The following is a 12,765-nucleotide window of genomic DNA, read 5'->3' as shown; positions in this document are numbered from 1 at the left end:
GGCGATCAGCGCTTGGTGTTGGCTCTGTTGGGCGGTGGCCAGGGCATGCATGAGATCCTTGAATGGGGAGGTCTTCATGAGCAATTCCCTTCAGTGTTCCTGGGTTTCAGCACCAGTATAGTTATGTTTCTGAGGGTGGGTCACTGAAGCGCAGACAGGTGAGAAATTATGTTAAACACAGTCTTTTTATTATCAATTTGGCTTTTGAACTTTACATCCTTTATCACTTTAGTACTTTGCCATCTTATTCATATAATATCATATTAGTCCTTTAAATTTTATTTGACATTAAAAAAGTTACTTTCTCTTCAGTCAATATTCCTTATCCTGGATTTCTTTATGTTCCTTTTTTTTCTTTCTTTCTCTTTTTTTGGTGGTGGTGGTGTGTGTGTGGGGGGGTTTAAATGCAAGTGCTTGTGTTTAAAGGCAGTAATCAGTCAACATGACTGAACAACCCCATCTCCAGGTGATTTGCATATTCTGCATGTGGGCCAAGAAAATCAACTTAAGCAGTTGTGTAGCCCGTCTCTGTACTGTATAGGAATAGCCTATGACCTGTTGACTTAAATAATAGACCTGGTTTAAGCATACAGACAGTATCAAGGCATAATAATAATAATAATAATAATAATAATAATACAATCATTGGCAACTTATACACTCCTACATGAACCACATCAATAGCCAGGTTTTCCAGGAGTGCAGACTAAGTTACCTAGTGATTGATTATTTTCCCAGTAAATGTGCACATAGTTAGCACTGTCACCTCACAGCAAGAATGTCCTGGGTTCAAGCCCTGTGGCCAACGAGGGCCTTTCTGTGTGGAGTTTGTATGTTCTCCCCGTGTCTGTGTGGGTTTCCTCTGGGTGCTCCGATTTCCCCCACAGTCCAAAGACATGCAGGTTAGGTTAATTGGTAGCTCTAAATCGACCGTAGGTGTGAATGTGAGCATGAATGGTTGTTTGTCTCTATGTGTTAGCCCTGCGATGACCTGGAGACTTGTCCAGGGTGTACCCCACCTCTTGCCCATAGTCAGCTGGGATAGGCTCCAGCTTGCCTGTGACCCTGTACAGGATAAGCGGCTACAGATAATGGATGGATGGATGTGCACATAGCCACATTTATAAATATGCAGACCACAAAGATGTTCAAAACCTGTACAGTGTACAAAAGTTAGCTCATAAAGCATGCAATGACATACAGTGGTGTAATATAAAATGGCAGGTGAGCCCTGCTTGTATGTAGGATACAGGCCAGGGGGAGGCAAATGTATTGCCCAGAGTAGAAAGAGAAATGTAAATAAACCTCTCACTGAGGCCATACTGGCAGGCATTTGGTGGGTAATTTGCTCAGTGGTAATTTGGTCTTCTAGAGTGTTGTATGTGAGAAGACCCTTGAGGACCCCAAGCAGGCTGACTAAAATAGACTCTGAGTCATTGAGGACCATGTGTAAGAGTAGAAGCTCTATGTATAGAGATAAGAATTGATGTGTTTTCATGCACATAGATACAGTATCCATCGAGGTCATGAATACTCTGGGTATTAGTGATTTATATTTACTGAAGTACAGCGATAGGAAGAATGGAGATAACTTGTTTCAGTAGAAGCAACAGTCATTGTCCTCGGGTAAAGTGGGTTTGTTTTCTCAGACCTGCTTCCCTTTTTTTTCTTTGCTCCCTTTTTAAATTTTGCTTTATGCACACTTACAGAATATTTTAGAATGCATTAAAGACGAATACCTACTCTAATCATATGTTTGTGTACACATTTCTTTACACTCTTATCTATAACATGTCACCCTTATCACCCTTTCCAACATCTACTAAGACCCCCTCTCTCTGCTGCCTTGCCTTTTCACTCATTGGCTCTTCTGTTAAGCCCAAATATAACCCCGATTCCAAAAAAGTTGGGACAAAGTACAAATTGTAAATAAAAACGGAATGCAATGATGTAGAAGTTTCAAAATTCCATATTTTATTCAGAATAGAACATAGATGACATATCAAATGTTTAAACTGAGAAAATGTATCATTTAAAGAGAAAAATTAGGTGATTTTAAATTTCATGACAACAACACATCTCAAAAAAGTTGGGACAAGGCCATGTTTACCACTGTGAGACATCCCCTTTTCTCTTTACAACAGTCTGTAAACGTCTGGGGACTGAGGAGACAAGTTGCTCAAGTTTAGGGATAGGAATGTTAACCCATTCTTGTCTAATGTAGGATTCTAGTTGCTCAACTGTCTTAGGTCTTTTTTGTCGTATCTTCCATTGTATGATGTGCCAAATGTTTTCTATGGATGAAAGATCTGGACTGCAGGCTGGCCAGTTCAGTACCCGGACCCTTCTTCTACGCAGCCATGATGCTGTAATTGATGCAGTATGTGGTTTGGCATTGTCATGTTGGAAAATGCAAGGTCTTCTCTGAAAGAGACGTCGTCTGGATGGGAGCATATGTTGCTCTAGAACCTGGATATACCTTTCAGCATTGATGGTGTCTTTCCAGATGTGTAAGTTGCCCATGCCACACGCACTAATGCAACCCCATACCATCAGAGATGCAGGCTTCTGAACTGAGCGCTGATAACAACTTGGGTTGTCCTTCTCCTCTTTAGTGCGAATGACACGGCGTCCCTGATTTCTATAAAGAACTTCAAATTTTGATTCGTCTGACCACAGAACAATTTTCCACTTTGCCACAGTCCATTTTAAATGAGCCTTGGCCCAGAGAAGACCTCTGCGCTTCTGGATCATGTTTAGATACGGCTTCTTCTTTGAAATATAGAGTTTTAGCTGGCAACAGCAGATGGCACGGTGAATTGTGTTCACAGATAATGTTCTCTGGAAATATTCCTGAGCCCATTTTGTGATTTCCAATACAGAAGCGTGCCTGTATGTGATGCAGTGCCGTCTAAGGGCCCGAAGATCACGGACACCCTGTATGGTTTTCTGGCCTTGACCCTTACGCACAGAGATTCTTCCAGATTCTCTGAATCTTTTGATGATATTATGCACTGTAGATGATGATATGTTCAAACCACGGGCGATTGCTCTAAGACAACGAGGGAGGCTCAGCCTCCTCTAAAAATAACGAACATCGTGTAGGATGAATTGCGCTAGGCTTATGTTATAGCCGACCTTATAACATTGCTATTTCAGATCCAGAATCATAGAAATATATGTGCTCAACCCAACTACAGTGCGAAATCATGTCGTTATAACTTTCCCCAGTTCACCTAATGTGTGCGTGAGTTTTTCCCCCTCGTGACAGCACGATGCAGCCCAGCCTCAGTGGACTTCAATGGCATTTGGGAGCTATGCGCTTTTCAATTTCAAAATGCAAGACGATTATTGGACAAATACTGCTAAAACGCCCGCCCCACAGAGTCCCATGGACTCCCAGCCTCAGTGGACTTCCATGGCATTTGGGAGCTATGCGCTTTTCAATCTCAAAATGCAAGACAGTTATTGGACAAATACTGCGAAAACGCCCACCCACGGACTCCGAGCCTCACAGTGGGAGGGACATGGCAGTTTCCGCAAGGAGACTGGTGATTGGTGAAAGCGGCCAGATATTTTCTTTGATTGACAGCTCGTTTCAACTATAGACAGGCAGCGGTGAATTTCAGTTCAGTCCCATGCGGATTCGCAAGTGCTGTGGTGTATTGTAAGAGAACAGCTTACATTTCGATTTCATTCATTACATATGGTTTCTACCAGCTTTTTTAGTTTGTATATATTTTCATTGTAAATAAAGTGTAAATATAGTGTTGTCAAGTTTGCTATCTTAGTTCCAGAAATTTAGTTTATTTGAGTGACTGAACTTGAACTTGAGGGGGCTAGTCAGCTAGCAAGAAAGCTGCGCACGGATGCCAAGCATTGCTGATTTAATTTTGGCAAAGCCATTTGCCAGTCTTCCTTTCGAGGAAAAAATTTAAATTAAAGAGCAGGGTAGACCAATGCCTCAAATTGACTTGGTGAAAAAGGTAGGGAATAATACTCGTTCCTTTCAGCTCTCCTGGTACGAGAAAGTGAATTGGCTAACAGCAAGTGACCCACATCAACAACAGTAAATAGGCTACTTTAGTAATATGTCATGGATGGACCAAAAATATAGAATCTATTTAAAATGTTTATGCTGAGTATATTATATTGGAAGATATATTTTTCTGGATATGAATTAAACACAGCTACAATTTGGAAAACATTTTTAAACAAAAACACAGCCGAGAACATTTCACACTACAGACCTGGATTAAAAGTGAAGAGTTATCAAAATTGTCAATAAAACATTTCTCAGTCAAAATAAGTAAAATATAGGGAAAGTGTCATTGAATGAAATGTGTGGCACCCAGCACTATGTTTGGCTCCCCAAGGTCAGTGCTTGTGCCTATTCCAGAACACTCTGCTGTTACTGCTGAGGTTCCTGACAAAGAGCTGCTTTCAATAATGATCAATTTTTAAACAACATGCCACAATTTTAAAATATAAAATGTTAAAATATACCCCCAACACCACCATCATGTATATTGGACAGTAGGCTAATGGGCCAAAAGAACCTGTTATTTCACAGTTTGTGACCCTGCCAACAATCAGCCAGATCAGAGGCAAGAGTATGGGCAAAATTGATGTGTTTTTTCTTTTTTCTTTTAAAATCTGGAAATATTGTAACCGACCAGCCTCCCCTGTTTGAAAGACTACCAGCCGCCACTGGTTCAAACTCTTTGCAATTTTACACTGTCGAACTCCTTTCTGATATTGCTCCACTATTTGTCGGCGCAGAATTAGGGGGATCGGTGATCCTCTTCCCATCTTTACTTCTGAGAACCGCTGCCACTCCAAGATGCTCTTTTTATACCCAGTCATGTTAATGACCTATTGCCAATTGACCTAATGAGTTGCAATTTGGTCCTCCAGCTGTTCCTTTTTTGTACCTTTAACTTTTCCAGCCTCTTATTGCCCCTGTCCCAACTTTTTTGAGATGTGTTGCTGTCATGAAATTTCAAATGAGCCAATATTTGGCATGAAATTTCAAAATGTCTCACTTTCAACATTTGATATGTTGTCTATGTTCTATTGTGAATACAATATCAGTTTTTGAGATTTGTAAATTATTGCATTCCGTTTTTATTTACAATTTGTACTTTGTCCCAACTTTTTTGGAATCGGGGTTGTATATTTTTTGGCTGTTATTCCTTCTGAGGGGTGGATATGGCAAGTGAGGGGATAGATATATACAGAACCCCCTTACAACAGAGAACAAAAGTTGTGATTGTTATTCATCTCTTTATTCTTTACGGTATGTCCTGTCTTAATTGGCAATTGAGGATTAATATATTTGCATCCTGGAGAGAACAGCTAAATCAAAGTAAGATCTTGAGCTTACCTGAAAATCACATGATTTTGTGTTTTCTATTTTTTAAAGTGCATCACACTTCACATCATTTCTGTGCTTTGCCAAAAGTATTCAATAAAATGTTTTACACAAATGTTCAAATATGTCTACCTAACCTGGCTTCAGAAAATCTGTCTTTATGCATTTATGTATCTTCATACAGCAAGATGACAGATGTCATGGTTCAGAAGTTCTCCTTCCCTTTTTCTTCCTCACCGTGCCATGGCCAACCTGATGAACAGCCAGTTGCAGAGCAGAGATCCCACCAAAGCATCAAACAGCTGGACCAAGGAACACTAAAAGCAGCAAAGGACCCAAATAATAATCCAAACCAAAACAACTCAAAACTGGAGTATGAGGACACAGTGTCTGTACCCAAGGTCAGAGAAGCACAAGCTCTCAGCACAGATCCTGACCTCCAGAACATAGATATGGTCTATTCTGTAAATGGCAGTGTTTATTCAGAGCCTCCAGCAAGCACAAATGGCACCATTAAAACCTACTTGACTTCTGATAAACAGAAAAAGGATTCACCATCAATGGAGAATAGGCAGTCAAAAGGCAAGGTTTCCTATAAGACTGTGTTTGAGAAATGAGCAAGCCTGCAATATGAAGAACAACAGCCTAGTACAAAGCATCAGCTCTCTGCAGAGAGCACAGCAAAGTGTGTGATTGTAAGGAAGAAGAGCACAGTGGGAAGCAATAAAGAAAAGCCAGCAAAGCCTCGCTCACACACCAATCCTGGCATGCAGCCCAGGAAAGCTGGTCTACCCATATGCTCCTCCTGTCTGAGGCAGCCAAGAAGACAGCTGTTCAGCAGCACTGGGGTCTTCCACAAAGTAGACACACACGTAATTTGCAAAGGGAGGGAGGTAACACACACGCATGCACACACTAGAAACCAATCAAGATATTTCTTAATAATGTCTGGTAGCCAAATGCTAGTGTTGAATACATTAAACTATATTTATTAGTACATTGTATTATTGTTGTATTTGAACTATGCCCATACCGAATATTTCATGAAGTGATGATACCCAGTATACACTGAGTTGCCAGTTACTTGCACCTGCTTTGTTGCTACATTCGTTTGCCATTTTCACAGGTCCACCTATCATATGGATAAAGTTTTTAGGCCTATAACAATAGTCGCTGTCTCATTGTTACACACCCTCAGAAACACCTTATGATCATCACTAACCAGAAATTACTTGTATGGTGGAGCACTGACATGATGGGCACATGTTACTTGGTATTGCACAGTATCAGTTGCAGCACGGGTTTTTAAATACTGTTTACATTTACTGGTCTCTTTATTAAACACACCTACCATTAATCTAGGATAAAGCCAGGCACTGATGCAAAGATGCAATGGTATGTACTAGCAATGGCTTTATTCATTTTTCCCATGAAAAAAAAAATCAAAGTATGAATTATAATTTCAGAAAACCTGATATCTAACATTTTTTATTGATGCATTCTTAGTAACCCCTTTATCATGGTCAGGGTCACAGTGGTTCCAGAGCCCATCCTGGGAAAACTGGATGCAAGGCGGGAGAATTCACCTGGGATGGGACACACATTCACACCTAGATGCAATTTAATACAGGCAATCCACCTACCTGCATGTGCTTGGATAATGGGAGAAAATTTTGGAGGTTCCACTGAGAAAATGCACTCTGCCATACTACCTAACTAGAGTATACAGAGACCAGTCCCACCACATCAGTGGAGCGATTAGAATCCTTTACTGCAATCCAATATATTGAATTGATTTCACTGATCTCCTCCTCTAAATCATCAATTTATGTACTAGATCCACTACCTATGTATTTTCTTCACCAAATACCAGTAGAGGCGATAAAATTTCAAAATAAACTCTTCCCTTAGCACTGGCTGAGGACCCAATATTTTGGAGGCTGTACCTCAGCAACTGAACTCATAGTTTCATAGGAATCATATACATTAAATACTTCAATCAGGATTTAGGCCTTATCACAGCACTGAGACAGCATGGGTTAAAGCAGTAAATTACCTAATATTGGTCTCTGATCAGAGTTGTGTACCCATGACATCACAAGATGTTGGTTTTTTGAATCACGAGATCAAACATTTTGTTGGGGCTTTGGGATCACCTCAATTTGTAAACATCAAAGAGGAAGCCATGACCTAAAGGTTAAAGAAGTTGTTCTGGGAACAAAAGGTCACTGGTTCAATTCTCTGGACCAACAGTAATGGCTGAAGTGCCCTTGAGCAAGACACCTAACCCCCAACTGTTCCTCAGACTGCTCTGGATATGTTGTACATCACTCTGGATAAAAGTGTCTGCCAAATGCCTGTTATATAATGTAATGTGATATCTCTGTTCATATAAAACTTTGGTGTCCCACAAGGCTATGTTTGAGCCACTGCTATTATTATTATTATTATTATTATTATTATTATTATTATATCCTGCCTCTGGGTAGAGTTATTTCTAAATATTCATAAAATAAGCTTTCACTGCTATGCTAATGACACAAAGTTGTAAGTTTCTGCAAATCCGAAGAGAGCCACCAGCTTAATAAATTTCAGGAATGCATAAAGGACATTAGACACTGGATGCTGAGTAATTTCCTCCTACTTCATTTTGGCAAGACAGAAGTTTAGTGCCACAGACAGCTAGAAGTAGGCTTTTTAATTATGTAGTAACACTTGATGACCTTTCAGTTACATCATGCGCAGCGGAGAAAAATCTTGGTGTGATTATTGAATCCATTCTCTCGTTTGAAGCTCAGATAGAAGATATTACTAGGATAGCCTTTTTCCATCTCAAAAACTCATGCTCTTATTATCTCCAATGTGGACTGTTGTAATGATTTGCTGTCTGGATCTTCCAGTAGGTGCATATCTAAATATATGCACATAGAGTAATGTATGCATATAAAGTACCTCAGCCCACAGTACCTGAGTGAAAATTTGGTTGATGATGATCTGCCACATCTGCTTCAATCAAAAGCCACAGGTACTTCCTTGTTAAATAACTTCAGGCAAAGATCCAAGTTCACGCAGTGTACGTGACATAAACATAGTGCCTTGATCAGTCAGAATCTCTTTGGGGATTCCAACCCAGGAGATGACATGGAAGAGTGCTTCAGCAATACTACATGCTGAGATATTGCGAAGAGGCACTGCTTCCGGATATCGCGTTGCATAGTCTACCAGAACTAAAATAAAGCGATATCCTCATGTTCACCGATCTAATGGCCCGACGAGATCCATCTCAATTCTTTTGAACGGGGTCTCGATTAATGACAGAGGGCGCAAAGGCGCTTTTGGGATGGCCGCGGGATTTACTAACTGGCATTCACGGCACGCCGTACACTACCTATGGACATCGCCATGAATCCCTGGCCAATAGAACCAGGCCATTATTTGGGCTAGTGTCTTGTCCTGCCCTTATTGTCCAGCCATGGGATTAAAGTGAGCCGCCTGGAATATAAATTCCCAGCGGCTCTTTAGGATTAAAAGTTGGGTTATTTGTTCCTTAGTCTGAGTGTCCTGCGTCACTCGGTATAATCTATCCTTAATAATGGAAAAATAGAGGAAGGACGGGGTGGCGTTTGGCTGGAGCGTTTGACCATTGATTACTCTCACTTGGTCAAATGCGTGCCGCAGAGTCTCATCTCCCGACTGCTCTAATGGGAAATCTGCGAGGGAATCCCCGAGAGAGGGAGGAGGAGCCTGCTGCTCCTCACTCTGACACAGTGATGACGTAGACAGCTCTGTGACAACTGCTCCCGCCAATGCCATTCCGGGACCACCCCCGGCTGAACTATGGCAGGCCCCACTCTTCACTAAGTGTGTCATTAATTCCCGAAATCCAGGCCAATCAGTCCCCAAAATTATCGAGTGGGTAAGGAGAGGATTAACCACCGCCTGTACTCAAAATTTCTCCCCTCGAAACAGAATTTGGACTGACACTAAAGGGTAGTTGTGAACATCCCCGTGCACACACAACACCTTCACCAACTGTGCTCTTCCCAATGCCTCGTCTTGCACCAGGCTTTGGTGGATTGAGGTCTGATTACAGCCGGAGTCCACTAAAGCCTGATACATATCCCCTTGGATACTCACCGGTATGCAATACGCTCCAGCCCGATCGAGGGCAGTCTCCGGCATGTCAGGGATGCGGACCACTGTGCCCACCTCTATCACTGAGCACTGATGCTGGAGGTGCCCCGGTTCCCTGCAGCACCAGCATACCGGCCCAGGCTCTCTCTCTGCACCGGTGTTCCGGAGATCACTCACCTGAGGGGGGGAAGACACAAACATGGAAGTAGGAAATGGTAGGGCACCGCTGGTGCGGCGGGCCGGCTGGGGTGGAGCCGGCCCCTGCCTCCGCGGTGGGGGAATGGGGCAAGGGCGAGGAACAGAAGGGGGGGAGAGAGGAGAGGGAAGAAGGGGAGACGGAACGTCCGCCATATGGTCCTCCGCCAGCTCGATGGCCTGATCCAGTGACACTGGGCGATGGCACTGGACCCACTCCGCGGTTCCTTCTGGAAGTTGGGCGACGAATTGCTCCAGCACCACCAGATCGATGATTCACTCGGCGTCGCAGTTGTCGGCCCTCAGTCACCGCCAGCAGGCGTCCCGGAGTTGCTGGCCAAACACGAACGGCCGGCCGACCTCCTCCAGGCACAGCCCGCGGAAGCGCTGCTGCTACTGCTCTGGGGTGCAACCCACGCGCTGGAGGACGGCCCTGTGGAGGTCCGCGTAGACCAGCCGGCTGTCAGCTGGGAGCTGTAGCACAGCCAGCTGCGCCTCGCCCGTTAGAAGGGGGAGGAGGAGCGCCGCACGCTGTTCCACTGGCCAACCCCACGCCTCGGCTGCCTGCTCGAAAAGAGCAAGGAAGGCTTTGGGGTCATCCTGCAGACCCATCTTTGTTAGGGTGAGGTGGGGAGGGTCCGCAGCGGTGGTGATCGGGGCCCCCGCCGACGCGAGCAGGTGCTGGAACACCTGGCGATCTTCCTGTTGCGCCAGCACCAGGGCTTCGAAACGCTGTTCTTGCTCCTTCCGGAGGGCGATCAGCGCCTGGTGCTGGCTCTGTTGGGCCGTGGCGAGGGCATGGACCAGGTCCTGGAAGGGGGAGGACTCCATGTGGCCATTCCCTTCTGCACTTTCCTGGGTTTCAGCACCACTGTTGTATTGGACCAGGTGGGTGGAGCACAGACGCATGGCAGGCCAGAACTGAGTTCTCAATGAACTATTTATTGCTAGCTTTTCAGCCTTTTATCACTTCCCAGCCACGCATGCACACACACACAAGTGTTCTGGTTGGGGAGAGCTCCCTTTCTCTGCTCTCCTCTCCTTTTAAAGGGCGCGGTCACTGGGGAAGACACACAAACACAGGTTAATCCCCATCAAGTGCAATGATTCCACCATTTACCTTCCCTGACTCCGCCCTCCATTCACAGACCAACGCTTGGCCATGCCCCCGCTGCAACACATGTCTAGTGTCTAGACTTGCTTTAATTTCTAGGTAGAATTTCTGAACAGCACAATGAAATAAGATTTAATATTATTGTCTAATTAATCAATATAACGATAAATGATCTCAGTTCTTATGTATATTTCAGCTGAAAGAGCAGGGAGTGTTCTCACCTCAGAGCATTGTGTAGCACTGGTAATGTCAACTCTTATTTTGAATGCACTACAGCAGTGAATGTGCAAGGACTTTTATCTTGGAAGAGGTTCAGCTGGAAGAGAAGGAGAGGTAGATTTGCATGTATGAGAAAAAGACGGGAGAGTGAGCTCAGAGTGCATTGGGGTTTCTGTTCAGTAGCCTAGAGTGTGAGCAGCCTCCTTATGTTGTATACTGGAGAAGTAGTTGAATAAACCTTCGGAAGTTCTACATACAACTGACCCCCGTGCAATTTCTATATGCCCCCCACAGAACTAACTTTACACTGGTAGCAGCAGTGGTGAGTTTTATTCTTGTTAGAAGGATTTAGTTTTCCTGCTAAGTTATCAAACTCCTGCACGGACGTTTTCTGTATTTTTGCTTGTGAACGTGTTTCTTGTGTCTTTTTGTTTTGCCAAGCACCGTTTTTACCATGCAAACTTTACCACGCACTGACAGCTAGGCTAGTTCATTGTTTATTTTTTCCTCCACGGACTTTACCTAAAAATGTCAGATGAAGAATATGTTGCTGCAGATGCAGCTATTGTTAGGCCTCAGCCACCAACACAGGGTGTGAATGCTCACCTCCCTTTTCAGATTGACCTCCCTCCTCTTTTTTCTGGAGATGGCTCAGAACCATTTCATTCTTGGATACAAAGATTTGAGAGGTACCACTGGCTGTGTCAACTATGCCACTGGATAAAGCTAAACTTTTACCTGCAAAGTTAAGTGGCCCTGCATTTTCATATTGGCAGACTCTCTCTTCTGAAATTCAAAACAATTATGCCTCAGTCAAAGCTAGTCTGATGGCTGTTTTTAATAGACAGCCTTTCATAGCTACATTTCAAACATCTCAATGCACGTCTGAGAAGGCCTCAAGAGCACCTTGCGGTCTATGCCGCTGAACTGACTACCTTGGTGGCTGAAGCTTTTCCTAACTATGATGAGCAAGCAAAAAGCTCTGAAGTCTTTAGGCTCTTTGTGACTGGATTGGACTCATCACTCCAACTCAAGATCCATGAGCATGGTGCATTAACCCTGGAGGCTGCTCTTAAAGTTGCAACACAGTGTGAGAGAGGTCAGTTAGCCCTTAGTGTAGCTTCTCCCTCCTCTGTTATGCCAGTGACTGTTGATCACACTACTTCATCCAGTCCCTCAACACCTATTGCTGAATTGACAGCTGCTATTGCTGAACTCCGGGCTGATTTCAAGGCTCTACAACATTCTCAAACAAAGACATCTGGGGACAGACTGGATCAGCTCTCATGGCAGTTCTCCAGCCTTTGCCAGGAGGTGTCAGGGATTCTGCATCCACAGCATCACACCTGCGTGGCTGCTGACCAGACCATCCGTCATGCCAACCACCCTCAGCATTGCTCATCAGACTGCTGTGCTGCATCCTGCACATCACCGCGTCAGCCCTCCTCCTGTGATGACCACTCTCCTCCTCGACGCCGTTCTCCTGGATGATGGCAGACCCGTTCTGCCTCTCATCAGCCTCCCTGCTGTGATGGTGCCTGTCTCCATCGTCGTAGCATCTCTCCTGCCTATATTCATGAGTCTACCCATGGCCACCCTCACTTCACTGACCACTACACATCCACAAGGTCCTACTACACTGATTCACTTAGCCACTCTCCTTCATGGGAGCGTCACTCACACCCTATTGAACACCCCTCCTATGCTAGTCATGCCACATACTCTCATA

This window comes from Neoarius graeffei, chromosome 7 (assembly GCF_027579695.1).
Source record: "Neoarius graeffei isolate fNeoGra1 chromosome 7, fNeoGra1.pri, whole genome shotgun sequence".
Classification (NCBI taxonomy): Eukaryota; Metazoa; Chordata; class Actinopteri; order Siluriformes; family Ariidae; genus Neoarius; species Neoarius graeffei.
Note: the sequence above shows the minus strand (reverse complement) of the source record.